Source organism: Dermacentor silvarum, chromosome 1 (assembly GCF_013339745.2).
Source record: "Dermacentor silvarum isolate Dsil-2018 chromosome 1, BIME_Dsil_1.4, whole genome shotgun sequence".
NCBI classification, from domain to species: Eukaryota; Metazoa; Arthropoda; class Arachnida; order Ixodida; family Ixodidae; genus Dermacentor; species Dermacentor silvarum.
In genome coordinates this window covers 387137732-387144796 of record NC_051154.1, presented here as the reverse complement: position 1 = coordinate 387144796, position 7065 = coordinate 387137732, and positions in this window count along the sequence as shown.

Below are 7065 nucleotides of genomic sequence, written 5' to 3'. Positions count from 1 at the left end.
TTTACTGGTCATGATAATCTAGCCATGCCACAGAGGGAAGGCACTTGGGACTCTTGCCCTCGGGAAAGATATATGCTACAAAACTAGCAAGAGGCTGGTTTGGAATATTTTACTTGACCGACCAGCCATGTCTATGATAGGGCCAGCCAACACAACCCCAAAAATAACGGCAAAGTAGATCAGTAGAGACCGGGATAACTGTACTTACTTGTCATGCCATTGCTTCACGGATCAGTTCTTTACTAATTCCAAGATTAAAATGAGTCGCACCTTGATACTGTCACGTTGTAGTGACGGTAAAGAATGGTGCAGTGTCAAAACTGAGTTACAAATTTAACTGTTTATTGGGCAAACTTGTGCCCAGCAAAACAAGTAACATTCGAGCACAACGAAAGCGGTGAGCAAAGTCGGCGATCACTAGATGTGCCGGTCAAGCACGTCGACTGTTGTGCATGACTGGTTGAAGTTTCCAGCGTAAACGCTGGTGCCCGCGCGCGGTCCGGAAACGACTACACAATTGTTGTAGAGCATACAATCTGATTACACGAGGTTCGGCGAGAACACACAACAGGTAGAATCAATGATAACATTGGAATAAGTCCCAAAATATGGTGGTGGGTCTTGCACTGAGCGATAACATTAAGTTGTTAGCCGGTGAAATGCAGTCCCCGGTAAACGGATAAGTAAGTGCATGTGTCAGTACAGTTGAACCCACTTATAACGATCCCAGATATAACGATCTGTCGGTCACAACCACCACATTTCAGTGCATTCACGATTTTCCGACCCTCTCTATGAAAACTGCTTCCAGATATAACAAACGTTTTTTTTAAAATGGCCGTACTGATACAACGAACGCTTCGAACCCGGTCGCGGTAAAAAGAGGGGCACACGCGAAGTGCCAAAGCCCGGAAGCACGACCACACTGAGCGCACAGGAGCGTGCGCCCCGCTCTACACCACATATAAAGAACGCATGGCACGTAGCGCCATGCGACCTTCAACCTTCGAGATGAGCGAGCAACTGCCTCGCACAGATTTCTAAAGTCGCGAAATTCACGAATTTTAAAGGCGTGCCGCGTACAGCATAGACAGCATGGGACGAGGCGTGCGACGGTGCAATATTGTATGCCACGACGGCGTCACTCTAGTTTTTGTACAATTGCCAATGCGGCACCATGTGCATTATGCCTGTTTCAACGATTTAGAACGATCATTTATGTCTTTCCACGATCGGAACAACGACCTCTCAAGCGTTCCTGTCGACGCGGCCTGAGTTGGCAAGAACGTTGCACCAGAAGCTGCCGTCACGCACGCTGCCGCCACGCAGTGTTGCACTGCTCCCGCATTCGTCGTCGTCTGCTTCGACAGCTGCCTCCGTTGCCACTCATCATTCCAGCGTAGAATTTCACTTGTGTCGTCGTAATGGGGAGGCCGCGTTTACGGTGGTGTGAGCCATTGCTTAAGGGGGTATGAGCCATTCATTATCCTACGTGACGGACAGATTTAATTTTGAAGCAATTTAATTTCGATGAATTGCAAGCGGCAATGACAGGCGAATGCTGCTTATAAACATGCCACCGAGCAAACTCGAGACATCGAACGCAAGCGACAACGGCATACTGCGGGCATAGCGTCAGTGACGTCGTTCTTTTCATCACAGCCAAACGTGTTACCTCATAATTGAGAAATACTTTAATGAACCATCGAGATTAACCCTATGATAAACACCGGGGCCGCATGTTGCAACTTCGCTGGTTAACCATCTTCATGGAGTACAAGGGCCAACAAATTTTTTATTTGAATTCGATTCGAATATTAGAATGAAATCGAATATATTACTGGCTGTGCGGGAGCAAACATGGTTCTTAGCATTTGTTTATAACTAATCTAAGAATATTGGGGCGATATTGTGCTGAATTTTCAGAAAATTTCGTGCTGCTGGTGAAATTTCGCCTGTAAACCACACTTAGCCACTAAACGTCTAAACTTTGCGGGAAAGCTGGTTTCAGTAGCAAGGGGCACGGTTTTATAGGTAGCGCAGGTGCACTTTCGTTCTTTTTATTGTAACAAGACTTGGCCGCATTCTCGCCGTTTCGTTGTGGCCGGTGGCCGCACCGCGAGCTGAGCTGTTGCCTAGCAACCACCGCTGCTGGTAGCGCCGCTCGCCGTGCCATCTGGCATGACGTCAGAGGAGGAGCCGGTGAAACCGCGTTGCAACAGAGGAGGAGCCGTCGTTGCATCGTATATATAGAAGAGGTGGCTCAGTGGGATTCGTCGGCAGATATGGAAAGTGAGTCGGAGAGACTGAAGACGACGACGCCAGGCTTTGTCGTCGGAACGAAACTAAGAGGAGGCAGCGAGCCGAGGAGATGGTGAAAGAACGAGCCGCACGCCTCGAGAAGCGTCGTAAGTACGAAGTGGCCAGGCGAGTGGATTCAGATGAGGATAGCAACCGAAACGTGTTCAAGTCACTGGACGACAACCCCTTATCCTCCCACCTCACCGATCATCGGGCCGTCTTTGTGGCAATTGAAACAACAAGATGAAGACTTTCAAAATAAATGCGTTACACTTTAAAAATGTTTAGTCTTTAATGTAACCATAACTTAACGAGAGGTAACAACCATACCTAAACACTCAGACGTATGAAGCTAAACGATAAAGATGTAACCATCGAGAGATCCAAGCTTAACAATAAGATTAACCGTACCTCTCGCTACGCACACCCAGGCATAACTGAGTTAAGCAACAGCCAATTTTTTGCAACACCACATTCAATTCTGAGCTTATTGCTTGACAGTAAGTGCGATGAGTGACGACTGGCACAGGGTCAAATGCCTCCCCGTCTACGGGCATTTGATGCGGTATATTAAGGCACAGGTTGTCAAGGAAAGCTAGTGGGAATTACAAAATTTTTAAGTTAAGATGAGCCAAATGCACAATGTTATAGTAAATGGCTGACTGGTCTAGTTTTGTAACATTGAGAATGTAATTGCAATGTTCCGACATATCAAATTAACCCAACTTGCTAATATATGGATGTGCTTATCATTATTTGATATTGGATTCAATATTCGAAATTAAGTATTCGTATTCAAAAATTTTAATATTTGCACACCCTCAAAAACAAAGAAAAAAACAGTTTTTTAGGCTAGTCAAACATTGAATCATTCCAGTTCAGGGACCTGCTCCCGGAATTGTGGCAGCAAACGGCTCAAGATAATTAAAAAAATTACTGCACAGCGTTCATTGCCAATTTTGTTCGTCGAAAAGAAAAGGACCAAGAGGTGGCAGTGACACCTCTTGGTCCATATAGAAGCCATGCAGACTGCAACTTGAGATGCTGCTTCCTCTGCTTTTTGAGTGCCATGTGTTTGCTTTGAAGAGTTTTGGTCACTGATTTCTACTCGCCACTGTAGCCCAGTGAATATGGCATTGTGCTGCTAAGCTTGAGGTCGCGGCTTGGATCCCGGCTGCAGCGGCCACATTCTCAGAGGTGTGGAATGCAATGACGCTCGAGTACAATACACTGGACGCATGTCAATTCAGCACTAAAGAGAAGGAATTAAACGGTTTAAACTGATAAAGGATTCTTTGGTAACACTATTTTACTTATTTTCGCAGTAACAGGTTAAGTATTAGAAGAGAGAATAAAGGTCAAAGATCTATTTCTGAAATCCTAGCGTCGGCATGTCAGTGTGGCATCACGAATTTTAAAGTACTTTCTCATATTTCGGCTGTTGGGGTTCTCCAAACTTGTTATGTTTGCTCCTCTACAATACAATGCAGTCGATCTTTACCAAAAAACCTTAACTAGGCCCGTGCAGCCTCTGCCAAAATTCATGACCTCATGGCTGGCTGGTGTGGGAACTTCGAGGTGGCATCACCACATGTCTCGTTTTTGTGCCTTTTCTCGGCTTACCAAGCATGTTTTCTTACGGTAAGAGAGGCTTTTTTGCTGTTGATGGATAATTTGCTAATGCAGCTCGAATTGTCTTTCTCTTTAGCGAACCTCTGAAGAACTCCAGGTGGTAAAAATTAATCTGGAGCTTCTCGCTATGGTGTGCCTCATAAACATATTTAACATTACATGGAATTCGGGAGAGAGATAATGCACACTGGCTAAACTGATGCCAGCACACATGAAGTGAAGTCTGGGTTGGTTGATAAGCCGGCAGCTATAGCGTGAACGCCTACAAAATGTGTACGTCTCCTTACTGGTAGGAACGGCGAAAGCTTGCGTGTGGACGCAAAGCTGAGGCGGTTAGGTTGCATGTGTAATGTCTACAGTTCAGACTGCGACCGCACGCATTGCGACGGGTGAACGCGAAATGCACCCTTGGCTGCTGAGAGCCATACAGATGCTACGAAATAGATTTGTGTAAACTCGGCACGACTCTGCTAGTTTATTTACGTTCATTATGCCAAGAGCGCAGATAAAATGAGGCCAGTACATTGTCTTGTCTTTTTCCAACCTCCAGGGATGAATCTGTTTCCTTCTTTGCAAGTAAAGAACCATTTCTGTTTAGATTGGTCACAATTTGGCACTTGCGTGAAGGTTTAATTCAAATGCCACAACTATTTGAACTATTCAATACAAAATATTTTGACACTAATTACCATTCGCTTCATCTTCACTTGCAACAACAAAAAATTATTCGCTCAAACCTATTGTGATGATGTGGCACTGTGCAATCTGCTTGCATGATGCTTTGTAAATTGTAGGTGTGTGCGAATAGTGATTTTTGAGACCGAATCGAATACGAATCGAATATTCCCAGACTTGAATCAAATATCGAATACATTTCGAGTACATTTTGAATAGTTTTCTAATAATGAGCAGCCGTTATCACAATGATTATAAAACGATGCTCACATCCCAGTAATCTTAAAGCTAACAAGTTCCTGTAATTGCATAGTACGTTATAAATAAGCGCTAAAAGCACAAATGGAGCATTGGAGCCAAGCAAGTAGTTCCTTCGCATGCACAGGGCTCTTCATAGAGTGCGAACGATCACTGTACAGCCTGTAAGGTATGGTTACTTAAGTAATATAGCGTGCTTCACTACGCAGGTTCTCATGTTTTATGTTTATACTATGCCTATGGGGTTTTACCATACTGTGCCGTATCGGAAAATTTATCGTAATTTTTCTCCAATTTTGTGTTTATTTTGGTGTAGCTGACATCTGAAGTATTCGAAAAATATTCGAAAACTATTCGCATTTACGAATATTGACTATTCCTAGTGAAATATTTAGCGCACACAATCGACACGGACACAGTGAAGACGACAGTTCTCACGACGGTTTCGACGGGAATTCAGGGCGCAGGCTCCTTTCCCAAGCGTATCACCCCTGAAGGAAGCCTAACGCCAGGCCGGGGTACGCTTGTACCCATTTGAACCAGGGGTACCTGGTGGCGGTAGGAATCGAACCCACAACCTCCCGCAGCTGAGGCAGGCGCTCTATTGACTATTCGATTTGAAGACCAAATCGAATAAGACACTATTCGATTCGTTATTCGAAAGTTTAGAATATTCGCACACCCCTAATAAATTGGTTTTGCTTGTTCATGGTATGGTATTGGTCATCTCCTTGTCATAGTAAGCACCTTGGAATGTCTTTGTTGTTGTTTTTCTCCTCTCAGTTTTTGTCAAGGCTGATCTGAGGAACTTAGGTGCAGCAGCTAGGAGTGAATTGATGTCGTGCATGTTTGTTGCAGGCGAAGTGCGTACCAGACTTGCAGCTAGCCAGCTTTTTCAACAATGGCGCCATCTTGGTGTTCCCCTACAGCCCCTATGGCTCACTTTTGGTGAGTGGTTGGGTCGTCGCACCTTTCTTGCCCACGACATCTTGTAGAACAGCTAGGAGGGAGACAAGCGATAAGTAACGAATAAGGCTACTGGACAAACACTTAGACACACAGCTTGGGAACATTGTTCTTGTGTTTACCCCTTGGTGAAACATTGGCTCCGGCGACATTCCTTCTTCAATCACTGTTCGTTACTTCGAGCCTCCATTGTCCCTTGAACTTTTCTTTTGCTTCTAATCCTGCAGTAATATTTGCTCACGTGTTGCACAAGTAGACGAAAGCAAGAACAGATTGTGTCCTTGAAACTTGCATGCATTGAGTGCATACCTTATTGCCTATCCTCCAACTTCAGAACTTTGCTGGTTCTGTTCACATTTGAAATAACTATAGACTGTAGTGCCAGTCAGTATTGTGGATATCAGTACTGTGGAACACTAAAGGAAAAAATAAGCTGATCTGCAGTAGTAAACTTTTCTGCAATACAGACAACTTCCATTATTTTGAGCCTGATGGCACCGATGAAATTGTTCAAGTTATCTGCTGGGTCAAATTAAACAAGATGCAGAAAAAACAGCGCTCGCATTTTGTGTGTCTCTCCTTGCTTCTCACGCTGTTCTCAAAAAACTCCGCTAGTTCATTTGGCAGAATTTGTCCATTTTTTACCATTTCCTTATCAAACTTTAACACACACCCAATTTTTATAGAGAAAAACATAGTGTGCCTTTCATTCTGGCAATAAGAAAAAAATAACACCATTGCTTATCTTCACAGAATGGAAATTCATTCCCTTTATGTCCATTGTGATCACCCTTAGATAGCAGTTTATCGCGGTTTGTGAAGAACCTCGACATTCTGTTGTCCATACGGTCTATAGTGTATTTGATATTCTGAATTTATGTAATGGCTTCACAGCAAACGCAAATAGGATGAGGACATGCGACTAGTGTAGCCTCTTTGTTAGTTCGTCCTGCGATGCATGCGATTCTCCGGAACGCCAAGAACACGTGACATGAAATATTGCTGCGTGGGTAATATGTAACATATCTTATTGTTTGAATGTGCTTCATAATAAGACTGAAAGTGGTGCATCGTCGACATCGTGCTATCCAAGAACTTGTTCTGTTGCCATAATTTTCTTTCTTCATGGTCACCATCTTGTGATAGTGATGAGAATTTCACGGGCTAGGCTTGCTCAAACAGTAGGCATTTGTGAATGCTGCGAATGCGGTTTTGGTTTTGTGTTAGATTGCA